Source organism: Salmo salar, chromosome 09 (assembly GCF_965601325.2).
Source record: "Salmo salar chromosome 09, fSalSal1, whole genome shotgun sequence".
Lineage (NCBI taxonomy): Eukaryota > Metazoa > Chordata > Actinopteri > Salmoniformes > Salmonidae > Salmo > Salmo salar.
In genome coordinates, this window is record NC_138299.1 from 35,310,001 (window position 1) to 35,332,500 (window position 22,500).

The 22,500-nt window shown below is 45.7% G+C and overlaps 1 protein-coding gene across 4 annotated transcripts in view; it reads left to right on the top strand.

Annotated features, from left to right (window-relative positions):
• LOC106611254 (B-cell lymphoma/leukemia 11B) overlaps window positions 1-22,500 on the top strand; it is a 107,489-nt gene that overhangs the window by 27,477 nt on the left and 57,512 nt on the right. The window lies entirely within an intron of this gene.

Below are 22,500 nucleotides of genomic sequence, written 5' to 3' on the forward strand. Positions count from 1 at the left end.
TCTCTAAACACACACAGACCTGCGTTGTCTCTCTAAACACACACAGACCTGCGTTGTCTCTCTAAACACACACAGACCTGCACTGTCTCTCTAAAAACACACAGACCTGCGTTGTCTCTCTAAAAACACACAGACCTGCGTTGTCTCTCTAAACACACACAGACCTGCGTTGTCTCTCTAAACACACACAGACCTGCGTTGTCTCTCTAAAAACACACAGACCTGCGTTGTCTCTCTAAAAACACACAGACCTGCGTTGTCTCTCTAAACACACAGACCTGCACTGTCTCTCTAAACACACAGACCTGCGTTGTCTCTCTAAACACACAGACCTGCACTGTCTCTCTAAACACACAGACCTGCGTTGTCTCTCTAAACACACACAGACCTGCGTTGTCTCTCTAAAAACACACAGACCTGCGTTGTCTCTCTAAACACACAGACCTGCACTGTCTCTCTAAACACACAGACCTGCACTGTCTCTCTAAACACACAGACCTGCGTTGTCTCTCTAAACACACAGACCTGCGTTGTCTCTCTAAACACACAGACCTGCGTTGTCTCTCTAAACACACACAGACCTGCGTTGTCTCTCTAAACACACACAGACCTGCACTGTCTCTCTAAACACACACAGACCTGCGTTGTCTCTCTAAACACACACAGACCTGCACTGTTAAAAACACACAGACCTGCGTTGTCTCTCTCTAAACACACAGACCTGCACTGTCTCTCTAAACACACAGACCTGCGTTGTCTCTCTAAACACACACAGGCCTGTACTGTCTCTCTAAACACACAGACCTGCGTTGTCTCTCTAAAAACACACAGACCTGCACTGTCTCTCTAAACACACAGACCTGCACTGTCTCTCTAAAAACACACAGACCTGCACTGTCTCTCTAAAAACACACAGACATGCACTGTCTCTCTAAAAACACACAGACATGCACTGTCTCTCTCTAAACACACAGACCTGCGTTGTCTCTCTAAACACACACAGACCTGCACTGTCTCTCTAAACACACAGACCTGCGTTGTCTCTCTAAACACACAGACCTGCGTTGTCTCTCTAAAAACACACAGACCTGCACTGTCTCTCTAAACACACAGACCTGCGTTGTCTCTCTAAACACACAGACCTGCATTGTCTCTCTAAAAACACACAGACCTGCACTGTCTCTCTAAAAACACACAGACCTGCACTGTCTCTCTAAAAACACACAGACCTGCACTGCCTCTCTAAAAACACACAGACCTGCGTTGTCTCTCTAAAAGCACACAGACATGCACTGTCTCTCTAAACACACACAGACCTGCACTGTCTCTCTAAAAACACACAGACCTGCACTGTCTCTCTAAAAACACACATACCTGCACTGTCTCTCTAAACACACACAGACCTGCGTTGTCTCTCTAAAAACACACAGACCTGCGTTGTCTCTCTAAACACACAGACCTGCATTGTCTCTCTAAAAACACACAGACCTGCACTGTCTCTCTAAAAACACACAGACCTGCACTGTCTCTCTAAAAACACACAGACCTGCACTGTCTCTCTAAAAACACACAGACCTGCGTTGTCTCTCTAAAAGCACACAGACATGCACTGTCTCTCTAAAAACACACAGACCTGCGTTGTCTCTCTAAAAGCACACAGACATGCACTGTCTCTCTAAACACACACAGACCTGCACTGTCTCTCTAAAAACACACAGACCTGCACTGTCTCTCTAAAAACACACAGACCTGCACTGTCTCTCTAAACACACACAGACCTGCGTTGTCTCTCTAAAAACACACAGACCTGCGTTGTCTCTCTAAACACACAGACCTGCACTGTCTCTCTAAAAACACACAGACCTGCACTGTCTCTCTAAAAACACACAGACCTGCGTTGTCTCTCTAAAAACACACAGACATGCACTGTCTCTCTAAAAACACACAGACATGCACTGTCTCTCTAAAAACACACAGACCTGCGTTGTCTCTCTAAACACACAGACCTGCGTTGTCTCTCTAAACACACAGACCTGCGTTGTCTCTCTAAACACACAGACCTGCGTTGTCTCTAAAAACACACAGACCTGCATTGTCTCTCTAAACACACAGACCTGCACTGTCTCTCTAAAAACACACAGACCTGCGTTGTCTCTCTAAACACACAGACCTGCACTGTCTCTCTAAAAACACACAGACCTGCGTTGTCTCTCTAAAAACACACAGACATGCACTGTCTCTCTAAAAACACACAGACATGCACTGTCTCTCTAAAAACACACAGACCTGCGTTGTCTCTCTAAACACACAGACCTGCACTGTCTCTCTAAAAACACACAGACCTGCACTGTCTCTCTAAAAACACACAGACATGCACTGTCTCTCTAAAAACACACAGACATGCACTGTCTCTCTAAAAACACACAGACCTGCATTGTCTCTCTAAACACACAGACCTGCGTTGTCTCTCTAAACACACAGACCTGCGTTGTCTCTCTAAACACACACAGACCTGCAATGTCTCTCTAAAAACACACAGACCTGCACTGTCTCTCTAAAAACACACAGACCTGCACTGTCTCTCTAAACACACACAGACCTGCACTGTCTCTCTAAAAACACACAGACCTGCACTGTCTCTCTAAAAACACACACAGACCTGCACTGTCTCTCTAAAAACACACAGACCTGCGCTGTCTCTCTAAACACACACAGACCTGCGCTGTTAAAAACACACAGACCTGCGCTGTTAAAAACACACAGACCTGCGCTGTTAAAAACACACAGACCTGCGTTGTCTCTCTAAACACACACAGACCTGCGCTGTTAAAAACACACAGACCTGCGCTGTTAAAAACACACAGACCTGCGCTGTCTCTCTAAACACACACAGACCTGCGCTGTTAAAAACACACAGACCTGCGCTGTTAAAAACACACAGACCTGCGCTGTTAAAAACACACAGACCTGCGTTGTCTCTCTAAACACACACAGACCTGCGCTGTTAAAAACACACAGACCTGCGCTGTTAAAAACACACAGACCTGCGTTGTCTCTCTAAACACACACAGACCTGCGTTGTCTCTAAAAACACACACAGACCTGCACTGTCTCTCTAAAAACACACAGACCTGCGCTGTTAAAAACACACAGACCTGCATTGTCTCTCTCTAAACACACAGACCTGCGTTGTCTCTCTAAACACACAGACCTGCGTTGTCTCTCTAAACACACAGACCTGCGTTGTCTCTCTAAACACACAGACCTGCACTGTTAAAAACACACAGACCTGCGTTGTCTCTCTCTAAACACACAGACCTGCGTTGTCTCTCTAAACACACAGACCTGCATTGTCTCTCTAAACACACACAGACATGCGTTGTCTCTCTAAACACACAGACCTGCGCTGTTAAAAACACACAGACCTGCGCTGTTAAAAACACACAGACCTGCGTTGTCTCTCTAAACACACACAGACCTGCGTTGTCTCTAAAAACACACACAGACCTGCACTGTCTCTCTAAAAACACACAGACCTGCGCTGTTAAAAACACACAGACCTGCGTTGTCTCTCTCTAAACACACAGACCTGCACTGTCTCTCTAAACACACAGACCTGCGTTGTCTCTCTAAACACACACAGGCCTGTACTGTCTCTCTAAACACACAGACCTGCGTTGTCTCTCTAAAAACACACAGACCTGCACTGTCTCTCTAAACACACAGACCTGCACTGTCTCTCTAAAAACACACAGACCTGCACTGTCTCTCTAAAAACACACAGACATGCACTGTCTCTCTAAAAACACACAGACATGCACTGTCTCTCTCTAAACACACAGACCTGCGTTGTCTCTCTAAACACACACAGACCTGCACTGTCTCTCTAAACACACAGACCTGCGTTGTCTCTCTAAACACACAGACCTGCGTTGTCTCTCTAAAAACACACAGACCTGCACTGTCTCTCTAAACACACAGACCTGCGTTGTCTCTCTAAACACACAGACCTGCATTGTCTCTCTAAAAACACACAGACCTGCACTGTCTCTCTAAAAACACACAGACCTGCACTGTCTCTCTAAAAACACACAGACCTGCACTGCCTCTCTAAAAACACACAGACCTGCGTTGTCTCTCTAAAAGCACACAGACATGCACTGTCTCTCTAAACACACACAGACCTGCACTGTCTCTCTAAAAACACACAGACCTGCACTGTCTCTCTAAAAACACACATACCTGCACTGTCTCTCTAAACACACACAGACCTGCGTTGTCTCTCTAAAAACACACAGACCTGCGTTGTCTCTCTAAACACACAGACCTGCATTGTCTCTCTAAAAACACACAGACCTGCACTGTCTCTCTAAAAACACACAGACCTGCACTGTCTCTCTAAAAACACACAGACCTGCACTGTCTCTCTAAAAACACACAGACCTGCGTTGTCTCTCTAAAAGCACACAGACATGCACTGTCTCTCTAAAAACACACAGACCTGCGTTGTCTCTCTAAAAGCACACAGACATGCACTGTCTCTCTAAACACACACAGACCTGCACTGTCTCTCTAAAAACACACAGACCTGCACTGTCTCTCTAAAAACACACAGACCTGCACTGTCTCTCTAAACACACACAGACCTGCGTTGTCTCTCTAAAAACACACAGACCTGCGTTGTCTCTCTAAACACACAGACCTGCACTGTCTCTCTAAAAACACACAGACCTGCACTGTCTCTCTAAAAACACACAGACCTGCGTTGTCTCTCTAAAAACACACAGACATGCACTGTCTCTCTAAAAACACACAGACATGCACTGTCTCTCTAAAAACACACAGACCTGCGTTGTCTCTCTAAACACACAGACCTGCGTTGTCTCTCTAAACACACAGACCTGCGTTGTCTCTCTAAACACACAGACCTGCGTTGTCTCTAAAAACACACAGACCTGCATTGTCTCTCTAAACACACAGACCTGCACTGTCTCTCTAAAAACACACAGACCTGCGTTGTCTCTCTAAACACACAGACCTGCACTGTCTCTCTAAAAACACACAGACCTGCGTTGTCTCTCTAAAAACACACAGACATGCACTGTCTCTCTAAAAACACACAGACATGCACTGTCTCTCTAAAAACACACAGACCTGCGTTGTCTCTCTAAACACACAGACCTGCACTGTCTCTCTAAAAACACACAGACCTGCACTGTCTCTCTAAAAACACACAGACATGCACTGTCTCTCTAAAAACACACAGACATGCACTGTCTCTCTAAAAACACACAGACCTGCATTGTCTCTCTAAACACACAGACCTGCGTTGTCTCTCTAAACACACAGACCTGCGTTGTCTCTCTAAACACACACAGACCTGCAATGTCTCTCTAAAAACACACAGACCTGCACTGTCTCTCTAAAAACACACAGACCTGCACTGTCTCTCTAAACACACACAGACCTGCACTGTCTCTCTAAAAACACACAGACCTGCACTGTCTCTCTAAAAACACACACAGACCTGCACTGTCTCTCTAAAAACACACAGACCTGCGCTGTCTCTCTAAACACACACAGACCTGCGCTGTTAAAAACACACAGACCTGCGCTGTTAAAAACACACAGACCTGCGCTGTTAAAAACACACAGACCTGCGTTGTCTCTCTAAACACACACAGACCTGCGCTGTTAAAAACACACAGACCTGCGCTGTTAAAAACACACAGACCTGCGCTGTCTCTCTAAACACACACAGACCTGCGCTGTTAAAAACACACAGACCTGCGCTGTTAAAAACACACAGACCTGCGCTGTTAAAAACACACAGACCTGCGTTGTCTCTCTAAACACACACAGACCTGCGCTGTTAAAAACACACAGACCTGCGCTGTTAAAAACACACAGACCTGCGTTGTCTCTCTAAACACACACAGACCTGCGTTGTCTCTAAAAACACACACAGACCTGCACTGTCTCTCTAAAAACACACAGACCTGCGCTGTTAAAAACACACAGACCTGCATTGTCTCTCTCTAAACACACAGACCTGCGTTGTCTCTCTAAACACACAGACCTGCGTTGTCTCTCTAAACACACAGACCTGCGTTGTCTCTCTAAACACACAGACCTGCACTGTTAAAAACACACAGACCTGCGTTGTCTCTCTCTAAACACACAGACCTGCGTTGTCTCTCTAAACACACAGACCTGCATTGTCTCTCTAAACACACACAGACATGCGTTGTCTCTCTAAACACACAGACCTGCGCTGTTAAAAACACACAGACCTGCGCTGTTAAAAACACACAGACCTGCGTTGTCTCTCTAAACACACACAGACCTGCGTTGTCTCTAAAAACACACACAGACCTGCACTGTCTCTCTAAAAACACACAGACCTGCGCTGTTAAAAACACACAGACCTGCGTTGTCTCTCTAAAAACACACAGACCTGCGTTGTCTCTCTAAAAACACACAGACCTGCGTTGTCTCTCTAAACACACACAGACCTGCGTTGTCTCTCTAAACACACACAGACATGCGTTGTCTCTCTAAACACACACAGACCTGCGCTGTTAAAAACACACAGACCTGCGCTGTCTCTCTCACTTAAACTTAATCATCATACACATAAACCTGTGCTGTCTGTCTGTCACACAGCTCTCCAGAACTGACCACCCCCCCATTCTCTCTCCTCTCATTTACCTCTGTAGCAGTCAGACAGACAGGGCCTTCCTGTTGAGATTGTGCTAGTGCTCAGCCCCAAATTAGAGAGCGAGAGTAGTGAGAGAAGGAGAGAGAAAGAGAAGGAGAGAGAGGGAGAGCTGTTTTTTCCTTCAGCGGATTTCATTAGGGCGGGTGCCGTGAGGAGAGGAGAGAGGAGAAACAGCACATTACTCACTCAAGGCCCTAAAACCCCCTCAAGGACTCGGCTAGTTGAAACAAATTGTGCAAAACGTGACAGAGAGACTCACCCCTACTCTCATGGAGAAATCCAGCCTAAGCCATCTGCTTAAAAGGTGAAAAGCTCATTAAGATTCAAATAGGCACAAAGAAAGAGGAATAACGGAGCAGGATTAAAATAGGTAGTTTCCTATTCAGTGGGGTAAAGAGGCATTTTACTTTAGAGCAGCTGGAGGCATGGGGAGAGAGCTCCTTTCCGCCACAGTTATCTTTCACAACAGCCAAGTCCTCCACAAAGAAACCCAGAGGGAACACAGGGGAAATGGGTCTCATCATTTTTTTAAATTCTGGGATGGACAAAGTTACCGCGGGGAAACCAACGCAGGGGAGCGGCTTATGACACCGACTCGGTCTTAATCATAACAGCTTTTATTTTGCTTTTCTTGTTCTCTTCTCTCTTTCTTCTTTCTGTCATCGGTCTCCACTTCCTTTTTTCTGCAATCGTTATTTGTGAAGGTAATCCGCGGCAGCAAAGAGGTTTTATTCCTTGCCACCACCGCTACGATATCTCACGTATTTAGGTGTCCCTTAATAATCAGGAAGTGGCTCCACACTGCTTCCTGATTCAGACTGGTAGTCATTACAGACAGAGAACAGAGGTGGAGGTTTATCTGAATATTTTCATATTGCCCTCGAATGCGGTATTTTATATAAAACAGAGGCTTGATGGCTACTTTGTGTATTTTAGAACTGAACAGTACTATTCTGCACCGAGTCATGCACTCCCAAGTCTGCGAATCCATGTGTGTACTCCTGCACTCCAGTGTGTGTGGACTCTGCGATTTGGCCGGTGCTCTAAAACACTAGTGTTTAGGGGAACTTCATCAATATTTTACCACTGTGTAACTCCTCTCAACACCTCTCAGAAGGTCCCTTCCTGCCCCAGAATGCACTCTTCTGCAGATCCCTGCATGTGCAGTTTAACAGTTTATCTATTTTTATAGAGCTAGCTACATAAACACCAAATAACTCTTTGATATGGTCATTTGAGGCATGTTCAAAATGTGTCTTAAATTTAAGCTTGATGTTATTTCTTTTTTAAATGTTGTGCTCTTATTCTCCAAGGAGGGAGCGGTAATAGACTGTAAATAGACCACGACATAATGACACTCCACAGCTGCGTGGAGCCTGCTTTGAGAAGTGTACTCAGGCATGTGCACTAATTGATTGGCATTGTTCAGTTGAGGTCACGTTAAGGGGATATTCATATTTGATAGTCTGCAGAGCATCTTCAGATGGACTATCCAAATAAATATGTTACCACATATTATCAATAACTATTTTACTGCATAGTCTTTTTGTGAAATCAGCTCTACATTTAAAAATAAATTATGCTTGTGAAAAATCGAATCGCACAATATTTATTTTAATAATAGAACTTGGAAATTATTTTCAGATTCAAAAGGAAAAACATATTAGAGGTTAAATTTGATGTGCGAAGCACCAATAGCAAATGAAACCACAGCAGTAACATTTAATGTTACTAAGTTCTTCTCACAGTCTTATACAATTTACACATGAAATATATCCAAGAAGATTCATTTAATAAGTTATTTTTTGCTAGCGTTTAATTTAGAGAATAATCAAGGAAGATTAAAGTAAGGACAGCCTTTGTAAATATTATTACAGTTTTTATAGGAGTACATTTTACACCTTAAATTAGTGTGAGAGAGGGGGAGATAAAGAGAGCGAGAGATGGAGAGGGAGAGAAAGACAGGGCAAGAGCGAGAGAGAATGGGGTGTGAGAGATAGAAAGCAGGGCGAGGAACAGAGGCGGCGTCCTCAGAAAGCGATTAAGAAGCTTGAATGTCAGCTTGTACGTGGGGCTAAACACAAGCCTGCAGCCGACCACCATTCATAATTGCCTCCCAGCAGGGTAAAGTATTCTTTTAGGCTAAACCTTTCCTCTTCCATTTGTTCTCAACATGAAATGGAAAAGGGGAAAAGAAGACAGACACACACACAAACACACTGCTTTAAAAAAATAGAAGTGGTATCTTTGCTCTCTAAGTAGTGATAATTTGGCATGAATTGTTAGTTTTTTTCCTCTCTTTAAATCTATCCATCTGGCAGCTTCTGAGGGAGGGAGGGAGGGAGAGCTTCCACAGTAAAAGTAGCAGCTGATTGTGAACAGAACAATATTATCAGTCTCTGTGCTCTGAGGGCCTCTGTCTCAGCCTCTCTCTGTTCTGAAGTCTTCACGTCCAAACAGCAGTTTGATGTGTGTCTGGGTGAGAGAGGGGATACTCCCTAGCAGACATAGATGTGTTGTTTTGACAGGCTGCACACTCTCTTGCTTCACCCAGCCATCAGACACCATCTCATCACCACACTACACACCTGCCCTAAGACTGACAGCTCTCACACAGGAAAGGGAGGGGCCAGGACTTAGTGATCACTCCCTGCCATCTGGAGTGTTTTTGCAGTACAGCAGGCAACCTGGCTGAAATAGCCTGTTTTGTTATTTAGTATGTCTGTGGAGGAAACATAACACAGAGCATATCTGAAAGCAGAACGCAGTGGTGTACACAACAACCCAGCCCCTACTCCGTTCAGGATGTTGATAAAAAAAAACGTTTTGATATCCAAACTCCTTATCAAGGGGGAAAAAAGAGAAAAGAACAGAAAAATGCTCCTCAGCGTAGAGAAATGTCATCCACACCTGCATCACCTCGTATTCCATTCCCTTTTACAGTAGTCATTCTCTTCCTCCCCTGACCTGGCCAGCTGTAAGGAAAGTAAGTCAATGTTATATGTGAGTATATAGGGCAGCCATTGAAGTGGAACCACTCCAGGGTTGAATTCAATAGTTTTCCTACTCTCCAGTATCAGCAGGACACGGAGCCTTGCTCAGCGACTGCCTTATATTGCCACTTAGCCGTCTTAAGATTCAGCGCAATTTAATTATGTTTAATAGACCCTAATTAAATAAAAATATGACATTACCACTATAGCCCGGGGCTAGGAGCGCCAGCACTGTGGGCGAGAGAGAGAGAGAGGAGAGAGAGAGAGAGAGAGAGAGAGAGAGAGAGAGAGAGAGAGAGAGAGAGAGAGAGAGAGAGAGAGAGAGAGGAGAGAGAGACTGAGGTTGAGTCTCAGAGGGTATCCTGTATACAGTAGTGTACAACTTTTGACCAGATCCCAGGGTGCCATTTGGGACACAGAATACCCCCCAGAGCCACCTACCCTGTGGCTCGACCAGGTTAACACCCAGAGCCCAGAGATACAGAGCCTTTCGCCTGGGGAAAACTAGTGGAAAAGGCCCTGACCGTCAGATTGCACTCAGATAGTCAATTGTATGTTATTAAGCTATCAAAATGTAAGAAAAGGAAAGGGAGGGATGGAGGGTGAGAGAAAGTCCCCGTCACCGCCGTCTCCACTTCCACCCCTTAATGTAGTTGGCTAGTTTGAGTGGGTGAGTGAGTGAGTTGCTGAGAGATAGGGAGCGTTTAAGTCCTTCCTGTCCTCTCAGTATTTTATTGCAGATTGATTGGAGGTCTCGGGGAGAGAGTGATGAGCGGAGATTGGAGCGATGCTAGTGGGCATTTCACTGGATGAGGCAACAAAATGACCCCATCTCATTACCAATCAGAGTTATGCATGTGTGCTATACATTTATACTATTTCATATGACCCCTTTGAAAAGGCTTATATGGTGGTAATAGTCTTCAGAATAGTCTCAAAGTCTCTATCTTAATCAGCTGGTTCAAAGCCAAGGGACTGCAATGTGACTCAGCCACCAACTTTGTGAATGTTGATGAGAGAGTTGAGGAGGAAGTTGGTAGTTGTGAGATCTGTGAAGAGGTGTCATAGCTCCGAAACATTCAGGTGACAAAATCCCCTTACCCATACTCACTGGCTGTTGCCCCACCATACACTATCTCTCCTCCTGCCCCTTCATACACTACCTCTCCTCCTGGCCCACCATACACTACCTCTATTCCTGCCCCACCATACACTACCTCTCCCCCTGGCACCACCATACACTACCTCTCCTCCTGGCACCTCCATACACTACCTCTCCTCCTGGCCCCACCATACACTACCTCTCCTCCTGGCACCACCATACACTACCTCTCCTCCTGGCCCCACCATACACTACCTCTCCTCCTGGCCCCACCATACACTACCTCTCCTCCTGGCCCCACCATACATTACCTCTCCTCCTGGCCCCACCATACACTACCTCTCCTCCTGGCCCACCATACACTACCTCTCCTCCTGGCACCACCATACACTACCTCTCCTCCTGGCACCACCATACACTACCTCTCCTCCTGGCCCCACCATACACTACCTCTCCTCCTGGCCCCACCATACACTACCTCTCCTCCTGGCCCCACCATACATTACCTCTCCTCCTGGCCCCACCATACACTACCTCTCCTCCTGGCCCCACCATACATTACCTCTCCTCCTGGCCCCACCATACACTACCTCTCCTCCTGGCACCACCATACACTACCTCTCTTCCTGGCCCACCATACACTACCTCTCCTCCTGGCCCACCATACACTACCTCTCCTCCTGGCCCACCATACACTACCTCTCCTCCTGGCCCACCATACACTACCTCTCCTCCTGGCCCACCATACACTACCTCTCCTCCTGGCACCACCATACACTACCTCTCCTCCTGGCCCACCATACACTACCTCTCCTCCTGGCCCACCATACACTACCTCTCCTCCTGGCCCACCATACACTACCTCTCCTCCTGCCCCACCATACACTACCTCTCCTCCTGCCCCACCATACACTACCTCTCCTCCTGGCCCCACCATACACTAGCTCTCCTCCTGCCCCACCATACACTACCTCTCCTCCTGGCCCCACCATACACTACCTCTCCTCCTGGCCCCACCATACACTACCTCTCCTCCTGCCCCACCATACACTACCTCTCCTCCTGGCCCCACCATACACTACCTCTCCTCCTGGCCCCACCATACACTACCTCTCCTCCTGCCCCACCATACACTACCTCTCCTCCTGGCCCCACCATACACTACCTCTCCTCCTGGCCCACCATACACTACCTCTCCTCCTGGCCCCACCCTACACTACCTCTCCTCCTGGCCCCACCATACACTACCTCTCCTCCTGCCCCACCATACACTACCTCTCCTCCTGGCACCACCATACACTACCTCTCCTCCTGGCCCCACCATACACTACCTCTCCTCCTGCCCCACCATACACTACCTCTCCTCCTGGCCCCACCATACACTACCTCTCCTCCTGGCCCCACCATACACTACCTCTCCTCCTGGCACCACCATACACTACCTCTCCTCCTGGCCCCACCATACACTACCTCTCCTCCTGGCCCCACCATACACTACCTCTCCTCCTGGCCCCACCATACACTACCTCTCCTTCTGCCCCACCATACCCTACCTCTCCCCCTGGCCCACCATACACTACCTCTCCCCCTGGCCCCACCATACATTACCTCTCCTCCTGGCCCCACCATACATTACCTCTCCTCCTGGCCCCACCATACACTACCTCTCCATGGACCCACACACACACACACACACACACACACACACACACACACACACACCACACACACCACACACCACACACACACACACACACACACCTCCTCAATAAATACATAATGCCAGATAACAGGCAGTAGAACATTAAAAACCTGTTTCCAAATCAGTATACATATGTTGTTAGTGTGCACAAAGGCTTGACGCCATACCATAGCTGTGTTGGGTAATGGCGTTGGGTTGTAGCTGTAGCTGTAGACTGTAGGGATAACTGTAGCTATGGGCTGTAGGTATAACTGTAGCTGTAGACTGTAGGTATAATTGTACCTGTGGACTGTAGGTATAACTGTAGCTGTGGACTGTAGGTATAACTGTTGCTGTAGCTATATACTGTAGTTTTTCTGTAGTTTTAGGTATAACTGTAGCTGTAGCTATATACTGTAGTTTTTCTGTAGTTTTAGGTATAACTGTAGCTGTAGCTATATACTGTAGTTTAACTGTAGTTGTAGGTATAACTGTAGCTGTAGCTATATACTGTACGTATAACTGTAGCTGTAGGTATATCTGTAGCTGTGTACTGTAGGTATAACTGTAGCTGTGGACTGTAGGTATAACTGTAGCTATGGGGTTTAGGTATAACTGTAGCTGTGGACTGTAGATATAACTGTAGCTATGGGCTGTAGGTATAACTGTAGCTATGGACTGTAGGTGTAACTATAGCTGTAGACTGTAGGTATAACTGTAGCTGTAGACTGTAGCTATAACTGTAGCTGTGGGCTGTAGGTATAAATGTAGCTGTGGACTGTAGGTATAACTGTAGCTGTGGGCTGTAGGTATAAATGTAGCTGTGGACTGTAGGTATAACTGTAGCTGTGGACTGTAGGTATAACTGTAGCTGTGGACTGTAGGTATAACTGTAGCTGTAGACTGTAGGTATAACTGTTGCTGTGGACTGTAGGTATAACTGTAGCTGTGGATTGTAGGTATAACTGTAGCTGTAGACTGTAGGTATAACTGTTGCTGTGAACTGTAGGTATAACTGTAGCTGTAGACTGTAGGTATAACTGTAGCTGTGGACTGTAGGTATAACTGTAGCTGTAGGTACAGGGGAGCTCTACAGTGGGGGGAAGTATTTGATCCCCTGCTGATTTTGTACGTTTGCCCACTGACAAAGAAAGGATCAGTCTATAATTTTAATGGTAGGTTTATTTGAACAATGAGAGACAGAATAACAACAGAAATATCCAGAAAAACGCATGTCAGAAATGTTATAAATTGATTTGCATTTCAATGAGGGAAATAAGTATTTGACCCCCTCTCAATCAGAAAGATTTCTGGCTCCCAGGTGTCTTTTATACAGGTAATGAGCTGAGATTAGGAACACACTCTTAAAGGGAGTGCTCCTAACCGCAGCTTGTTACCTGTAAAAAAGACACCTGTCCACAGAAGCAATCAATCAATCAATCAGATTCCAAACTCTCCACCATGGCCAAGACCAAAGAGCTCTCCAAGGATATCAGGGACAAGATTGTAGACCTACACAAGGCTGGAATGGGCTACAAGACCATCGCCAAACAGCTTGGTGAGAAGGTGACAACATTTGGTGCAATTATTCGCAAATGGAAGAAACACAAAAGAACTATCAATATCCCTCGGCCTGGGGCTCCATGCACGATCTCACCTCGTGGAGTTGCAATGATCATGAGAACGGTGAGGAATCAGCCCAGAACTACATGGGAGGATCTTGTCAATGATCTCAAGGCAGCTGGGACCATAGTCACCAAGAAAACAATTGGTAACACACTACGCTGTGAAGGACTGAAATCCTGCAGCGCCCACAAGGTCCCCCTGCTCAAGAATACATATACATGCCCGTCTGAAGTTTGCCAATGAACATCTGAATGACTCAGAGGACAACTGGTGAAAGTGTTGTGGTCAGATGAGACCAAAATGGAGCTCTTTGACATCAACTCAACTCGCCGTGTTTGGAGGAGGAGGAATGCTGCCTATGACCCCAAGAACACCATCTCCACCGTCAAACATGGAGGTGGAAACATTATGCTTTGGGGGTGTTTTTCTGCTAAGGGGACAGGATAACTTCACCGCATCAAAGGGACGATGGACGGGGCCATGTACCGTCAAATCTTGGGTGAGAACCTCCTTCCCTCAGCCAGGGCATTGAAAATGGGTCGTGGATGGGTATTCCAGCATGACAATGACCCAAAACACACGGCCAAGGCAACAAAGGAGTGGCTCAAGAAGAAGCACATTAAGGTCCTGGAGTGGCCTAGCCAGTCTCCAGACCTTAATCCCATAGACAATCTGTGGAGGGAGCTGAAGGTTCGAGTTGCCAAACGTCAGCCTTGAAACCTTAATGACTTGGAGAAGATCTGCAAAGAGGAGTGGGACAAAATCCCTCCTGAGATGTGTGCAAACCTGGTGGCCAACTACAAGAAACGTCTGACCTCTGTGATTGCCAACAAGGGTTTTGCCACCAAGTACTAAGTCATGTTTTGCAGAGGGGTCAAATACTTATTTCCCTCATTAAAATGCAAATCCTTTTATAACATTTTTGACGTCCGCTTTTCTGAATGTTTTTGTTGTTATTCTGTCTCTCACTGTTCAAAGAAACCTACATTAAAATTATAGACTGATCATTTCTTTGTAAGTGGGCAAACGTTCAAAATCAGCAGGGGATCAAATACTTTCCCCCCCCACTGTATAGTTGTAGCTGTAGACTGTAGGTATAACTGTAGCTGTGGACTGTAGGTATAACTGTAGCTGTAGACTGTAGGTATAACTGTAGCTGTAGGTATAACTGTAGCTGTCTACTGTAGGTATAACTGTAGCTGTGGACTGTAGGTATAACTGTGGCTGTAGACTGTATGTATAACTGTAGCTGTGGGCTGTAGGTATAACTGTAGCTATGGGGTTTAGGTATAACTGTAGCTGTGGACTGTAAGTATAACTGTAGCTGTAGACTGTAGGTATAACTGTAGCTGTGGACTGTAGGTATAACTGTAGCTGTAGGTATAACTGTAGCTATGGGGTTTAGGTATAACTGTAGCCTTGGGGTTTAGGTATAACTGTAGCTGTGGACTGTAAGTATAACTGTAGCTTTAGACTGTAGGTATAACTGTAGCTGTGGACTGTATGTATAACTGTAGCTGTAGACTGTAGGTATAACTGTAGCTGTGGATTGTAAGTGTAACTGTAGCTGTGGACTCTTGGTATCACTGTAGCTGTGGACTGTAGGTATAACTGTAGCTTTAGACTGTAGGTATAATTGTAGCTATGGGCTGTAGGTATAACTGTAGCTGTAGACTGTAGGTATAGCTGTAGCTGTAGACTGTAGGTATAACTGTAGCTGTAGTTTTGGACTGTAGGTATAACTGTAGTTGTAGACTGTAGGTATAACTGTGGATGTAGACTGTAGGTATAAATGTAGCTGTAGGCTGTAGGTATAACTGTAGCTATGGGCTGTAGGCATAACTATAGCTGTAGGTATAACTGTAGCTGTGGACTGTAGGTATAACTGTAGCTGTTGCTTAGGACGGTAGGTAAAGCTGTAGTTGTAGACTGTAGCTATAACTGTAGCTGTAGCTTTGGACTGTAGGTATAACTGTAGCTGTAGACTGTAGGTATAACTGTAGCTGTAGACTGTAGGTATATCTTCAGCTGTAGGCTGTAGGTATAACTGTAGATGTGGACTGTAGGTATAACTGTAGCTTTAGACTGTAGGTATAACTGTAGCTGTAGACTGGAGGTATAACTGTAGCTGTAGATTTGGACTGTAGGCATAACTGTTGCTGTAGGTATAACTGTAGCTGTGGACTGTAGGTATAACTGTGGATGTAGACTGTAGGTATAACTGTAGCTATGGGCTGTAGGTATAACTGTGGCTGTAGTCTATAGGTATAGCTGTAGCTGTAGACTGTAGGTATAACTGTAGCTTTAGACTGTAGGTATAACTGTAGCTGTAGACTGGAGGTATAACTGTAGCTGTAGATTTGGACTGTAGGCATAACTGTAGCTGTAGGTATAACTGTAGCTGTGGACTGTAGGTATAACTGTAGCTGTTGCTTAGGACGGTAGGTAAAGCTGTAGTTGTAGACTGTAGCTATAACTGTAGCTGTGGCTTTGGACTGTAGGTATAACTGTAGCTGTAGACTGTAGACTGTAGGTATAACTGTAACTGTTGCTGTCGACTGTAGGCAGAACTGTAGCTGTCGGCTGTACGTATAACTGTAGTTATTGGCTGTAGGTATAACTGTAACTATGGGTTGTAGGTATAACTGTATCTGTAGACTGTAGGTATAACTGTAGCTGTGAGCTGTTCGTATAACTGTAGCTGTGGACTGTTGGTATAACTGTCGCTGTGGACTGTAGGCATAACTGTAGCTATGGGTTGTAGGTATCACTGTAGCTGTGTACTGTAGGTATAACTGTAGCTGTGGACTGTAAGTGTAACTGTAGCTTTGGACTCTAGGTAAAACTGTAGATATGGGTTGTAGGTATCACTGGAGCTGTTGTCTGTAGGTACAACTGTAGCTGTGGACTGTAGATATAACTGTAGCTGTGGACTGTAGGTGTAACTGTATCTGTGGACTGTAAGTATAACTCTAGCTGTGGACTCTTGGTATAACTGTAGCTGTAGACTGTAGGTATAACTGTAGCTGTGGACTGTAAGTATAACTGTAGCTGTAGACTGTAGGTATAACTGTAGCTGTAGCTTTGGACTGTAGGTATAACTGTAGTTGTAGACTGTAGGTATAACTGTGGATGTAGCCTGTAGGTATAAATGTAGCTGTAGGCTGTAGGTATAACTGTAGCTATGGGCTGTAGGTATAACTGTGGCTGTAGTCTATAGGTATAGCTGTAGCTGTAGACTGTAGGTATAACTGTAGCTTTAGACTGTAGGTATAACTGTAGCTGGAGACTGGAGGTATAACTGTAGCTGTAGATTTGGACTGTAGGCATAACTGTAGCTGTAGGTATAACTGTAGCTGTGGACTGTAGGTATAACTGTAGCTGTTGCTTAGGACGGTAGGTAAAGCTGTAGTTGTAGACTACAAACTGTAGCTGTGGACTGTAGGTATAACTGTAACTGTTGCTGTCGACTGTAGGCAGAACTGTAGCTGTCGGCTGTACGTATAACTGTAGTTATTGGCTGTAGGTATAACTGTAACTATGGGTTGTAGGTATAACTGTAGCTGTGGACTGTAGGTATAATTGTAGCTGTGGACTGTAGGTGTAACTGTAGCTTTGGACTGTAGGTAAAACTGTAGATATGGGTTGTAGGTATCACTGGAGCTGTTGTCTGTAGGTACAACTGTAGCTGTGGACTGTAGGTATAACTGTAGCTGTGGACTGTAGGTATAACTGTAGCTGTAGACTGGAGGTATAACTGTAGCTGTAGGTTTGACTGTAGCTCTCTACTGTAGGTATAACTGTAGCTGTGGACTGTAGGTATAACTGTAGCTGTTGCTTAGGACGGTAGGTAAAGCTGTAGTTGTAGACTGTATCTATAACTGTAGCTGTAGCTTTGGACTGTAGGTATAACTGTAGCTGTAGACTGTAGACTGTAGGTATAACTGTAGCTGTAGACTGTAGGTATATATTCAGCTGTAGGCTGTAGGTATAACTGTAGATGTGGACTGTAGGTATAACTGTAGCTTTAGACTCTAGGTATAACTGTAGCTGTAGACTGGAGGTATAACTGTAGCTGTAGATTTGGACTGTAGGCATAACTGTTGCTGTAGGTATAACTGTAGCTGTGGACTGTAGGTATAACTGTAACTGTTGCTGTCGACTGTAGGCAGAACTGTAGCTGTCGGCTGTACGTATAACTGTAGTTATTGGCTGTAGGTATAACTGTAACTATGGGTTGTAGGTATAACTGTAGCTGTGGACTGTAGGTATAATCTGTAGCTGTGGACTGTAGGTGTAACTGTAGCTTTGGACTGTAGGTAAAACTGTAGATATGGGTTGTAGGTATCACTGGAGCTGTTGTCTGTAGGTACAACTGTAGCTGTGGACTGTAGGTATAACTGTAGCTGTGGACTGTAGGTGTAACTGTATCTGTGGACTGTAAGTATAACTCTAGCTGTAGTGGACTCTTGGTATAACTGTAGCTGTAGACTGTAGGTATAACTGTAGCTGTGGGCTGTAGGTATAAATGTAGCTGTGGACTGTAGGTATAACTGTAGCTGTGGACTGTAAGTATAACTGTAGCTGTAGACTGTAGGTATAACTGTAGCTGTGGACTGTAGGTATAACTCTAGCTGTGGACTCTTGGTATAACTGTAGCTGTGGACTGTAGGTATAACTGTATCTGTGGACTGTAGGTACAACTGTAGCTGTGGACTGTAGGTATAACTGTAGCTGTGGACTGTAGGTGTAACTGTAGCTGTAGACTGTAGGTATAACTGTAGCTGTGGGTTGTAGGTATCACTGTAGCTGTTGACTGTAGGTATAACTGTTGCTGTAGACTGTAAGTATAACTGTAGCTGTAGACTGTAGGTATAACTGTAGCTGTGGACTCTAAGTATAACTGTAGCTTTGGACTCTTGGTATAAATGTAGCTGTGGACTGTAGGTATAACTGTATCTGTGGACTGTAGGTATAACTGTAGCTGTAGACTGTAGTTATAACTGTAGCTGTAGACTGTAGGTATAACTGTAGCTATGGGCTGTAGGTATAACTGTAGCTGTAGCTGTGGACTGTTGTTATAACTGTAGCTGTAGACTGTAGGTATAACTGTAGCTGTGGACTGTAGGTATAACTGTAGCTGTGGACTGTAGGTATAGCTGTAGCTGTAGTAACTGTAGCTGTGGACTTTAGGTATAACTGTAGCTGTAGGTATAACTGTAGCTGTGGACTGTAGGTATAACTGTAGCTGTGGACTTTAGGTATAACTGTAGCTGTGGACTGTAGGTATAACTGTAGCTGTAGACTGTAGGTATCACTTTAGCTGTCGACTGTAGGTATAACTGTAGCTGTGGACTGTAGCTATAACTGTAGCTGTAGACTTTAGGTATAACTGTAGCTGTGGACTGTAGGTATATCTGTGGCTGTAGACTGTTGGTATAACTGTAGCTGTGGACTGTAGGTTTAACTGTAGCTATTTACTGTAGGTATAACTGTATCTGTGGACTGTACGTATAACTGTAACTGTGGGCTGTAGGTATAACTGTAGCTGTGGGCTGTAGGTTTAACTGTAGCTATGGGCTGTAGGTATAACTGTAGTTGTGGACTGTAGGTTTAACTGTAGCTATGGGCTGTAGGTTTAACTGTTGCTGTGGACTGTAGGTTTAACTGTAGCTGTGGGCTGTAGGTTTAACTGTAGCCACGGACTGTAGGTAAAACTGTGAGCTGTAACTGTGGCTGTAAATGTGGCTGTTACTCTAACTGTAGCTGTAACTGTAACTGTGGCTGTATCTGTGGCTGTAACTTTAGCTGTATATGTGGCTATAACTGTAGTTGTAACTGTAACTGTAGCTGTATCTGTGGCTATAACTGTAGTTGTAACTGTAACTGTAGCTGTATCTGTGGCTATAACTGTAGTTGTAATTGTAGCTGTAGCTGTAGCTGTGGCTGTAGCTGTGGCTGTAATTGTAGCTGTATCTGTGGCTGTAGCTGAAGCTGTGGCTATAACTGTAGCTGTAGCTGTAGCTGTAGCTGTGGTGTAATTGTAGCTGTAGCTGTGGCTGTAGCTGTGGCTGTAATTGTAGCTGTATCTGTAACTATAGCTGAAGCTGTAGCTGTGGGTGTAATTGTAACTGTATCTGTGGTTGTATCTGTGGCTGTAACTGTAGTTGTAATTGTAGCTGTAGCTGTAGCTGTGGCTGTAATTGTAGCTGTATCTGTGGCTGTAGCTGAAGCTGTGGCTATAACTGTAGCTGTAGCTGTAGCTGTGGCTGTAATTGTAGCTGTAGCTGTGGCTGTAGCTGTGGCTGTAATTGTAGCTGTATCTGTAACTGTAGCTGTAGCTGTAGCTGTGGCTGTAATTGTAGCTGTAGCTGTGGCTGTAGCTGTGGCTGTAATTGTAGCTGTATCTGTAACTGTAGCTGAAGCTGTAGCTGTGGGTGTAATTGTAACTGTATCTGTGGTTGTATCTGTGGCTGTATTTGTAACTGTGGCTGTGCCTGGATCGATGTGTGAGAGTCAATGTGCGTTTGACTTGATGTGCTGCTCTGGAGCCATTACCAGGGCTGTTGCTCTTGTTGCTCTGATGTTTCAATAAAGCCATGAGTGTCTGGAACCGAGCGACCCCTTTTGGAAGTGGTAATTGCCCACTTTTGTCTCGTTCCGTTCCCGCTCTCTTCTGCGAACTGTTCACACGCACCACATCCTCTCTCTCTCTCTCTCTCTCTCTCTCTCTCTCTCTCTCTCTCTCGCTCTCTCTCTCTCTCTCTCTCGCTCTCTCAATTTAAGGGGGCTTTATTGGCATGGGAAACATATGTTTACATTGCCAAAGCAAGTGAAATAGATAATAAACAAAAGTGAAATAAACAATAAAACATTAACAGTAAACATAACACTCACAAAAGTTCCAAAATAATACCCTCCCTCCCTCCCCCCCCCCCCTCCCTCCCTCCCTCCCTCCCTCCCTCCCTCCCTCCCTCCCTCCCTCCCCCCCTCCCTCCCTCCCTCCCTCCCTCCCTCCCTCCCTTGTTTTGTAGTGCTGTTGGTGAAGGGCTTTGTTCACATGCATTTCAAATAAAGTGTCAGTGTGTGAGATGCATATTTAATCAGCTGCTGGGGTTGCCAATGAGAGAGCAGCAGAGGACCCCCCCCCCCCCCCCCCCCCCCCACACACACACACATACAAACACTAGCCTGACTGTTTAGTTTTCTGTATGAGGTATTAATAGTACCAGTATCAATAACCCACACATCTTCAGAGGTATTTGTATTAAATTAACTCTGATCAAAATCTCCTATTATCACCATTGTCTGCTGTATTAGCTGACTATGTAATGGGCCAATATTTTCTAAAGCTTCTGTCTTGTGAGTAGCCAGCCCATGTTTTCTCAGTATAAGCTTGTAGCCCTGGCTGTGCTCCTGCAGCGATTAGCTAGCCTGGGTTGTGCTGAGTAAGAGACTTGCTCCTGCCAGCGATTAGCTAGCCTGGGTTGTGCTGAGTAGAGACTTGCTCCTGCAGCGATTAGCTAGCCTGGGTTGTGCTGAGTAGAGACTTGCTCCTGCAGCGATTAGCTAGCCTGGGTTGTGCTGAGTAGAGACTTGCTCCTGCCAGCGATTAGCGTAGCCTGGGTGTGTGCTGAGTAGAGACTTGCTCCTGCAGCGATTATCTAGCCTGGGTTGTGCTGAGTAGAGACTTGCTCCTGCAGCGATTAGCTAGCCTGGGTTGTGCTGAGTAGAGACTTGCTCCTGCAGCGATTAGCTAGCCTGGGTTGTGCTGAGTAGAGACTTGCTCCTGCAGCGATTAGCTAGCCTGGGTTGTGCTGAGTAGAGACTTGCTCCTGCAGCGATTAGCTAGCCTGGGTTGTGCTGAGTAGAGACTTGCTCCTGCAGCGATTAGCTAGCCTGGGTTGTGCTGAGTAGAGACTTGCTCCTGCAGCGATTAGCTAGCCTGGGTTGTGCTGAGTAGAGACTTGCTCCTGCAGCGATTAGCTAGCCTGGGTTGTGCTGAGTAGAGACTTGCTCCTGCAGCGATTAGCTAGCCTTACACACTGCAGAGGAAGACTACTTTGGTGAAACACACTCAACTGGCTTTCTCTTCTCTCTTTTTCTTCTTTCCCCACTCCTCCTCTCCTCTGCTCCTGGCCTTACCTCTCCTCTCCTCTGCTCCTGGCCTTACCTCTCCTCTCCTCTGCTCCTGGCCTTACCTCTCCTCTCCTCTGCTCCTGGCCTTACCTCTCCTCTCCTCTGCTCCTGGCCTTACCTCTCCTCTCCTCTGCTCCTGGCCTTACCTCTCCTCTCCTCTGCTCCTGGCCTTACCTCTCCTCTCCTCTGCTCCTGGCCTTACCTCTCCTCTCCTCTGCTCCTGGCCTTACCTCTCCTC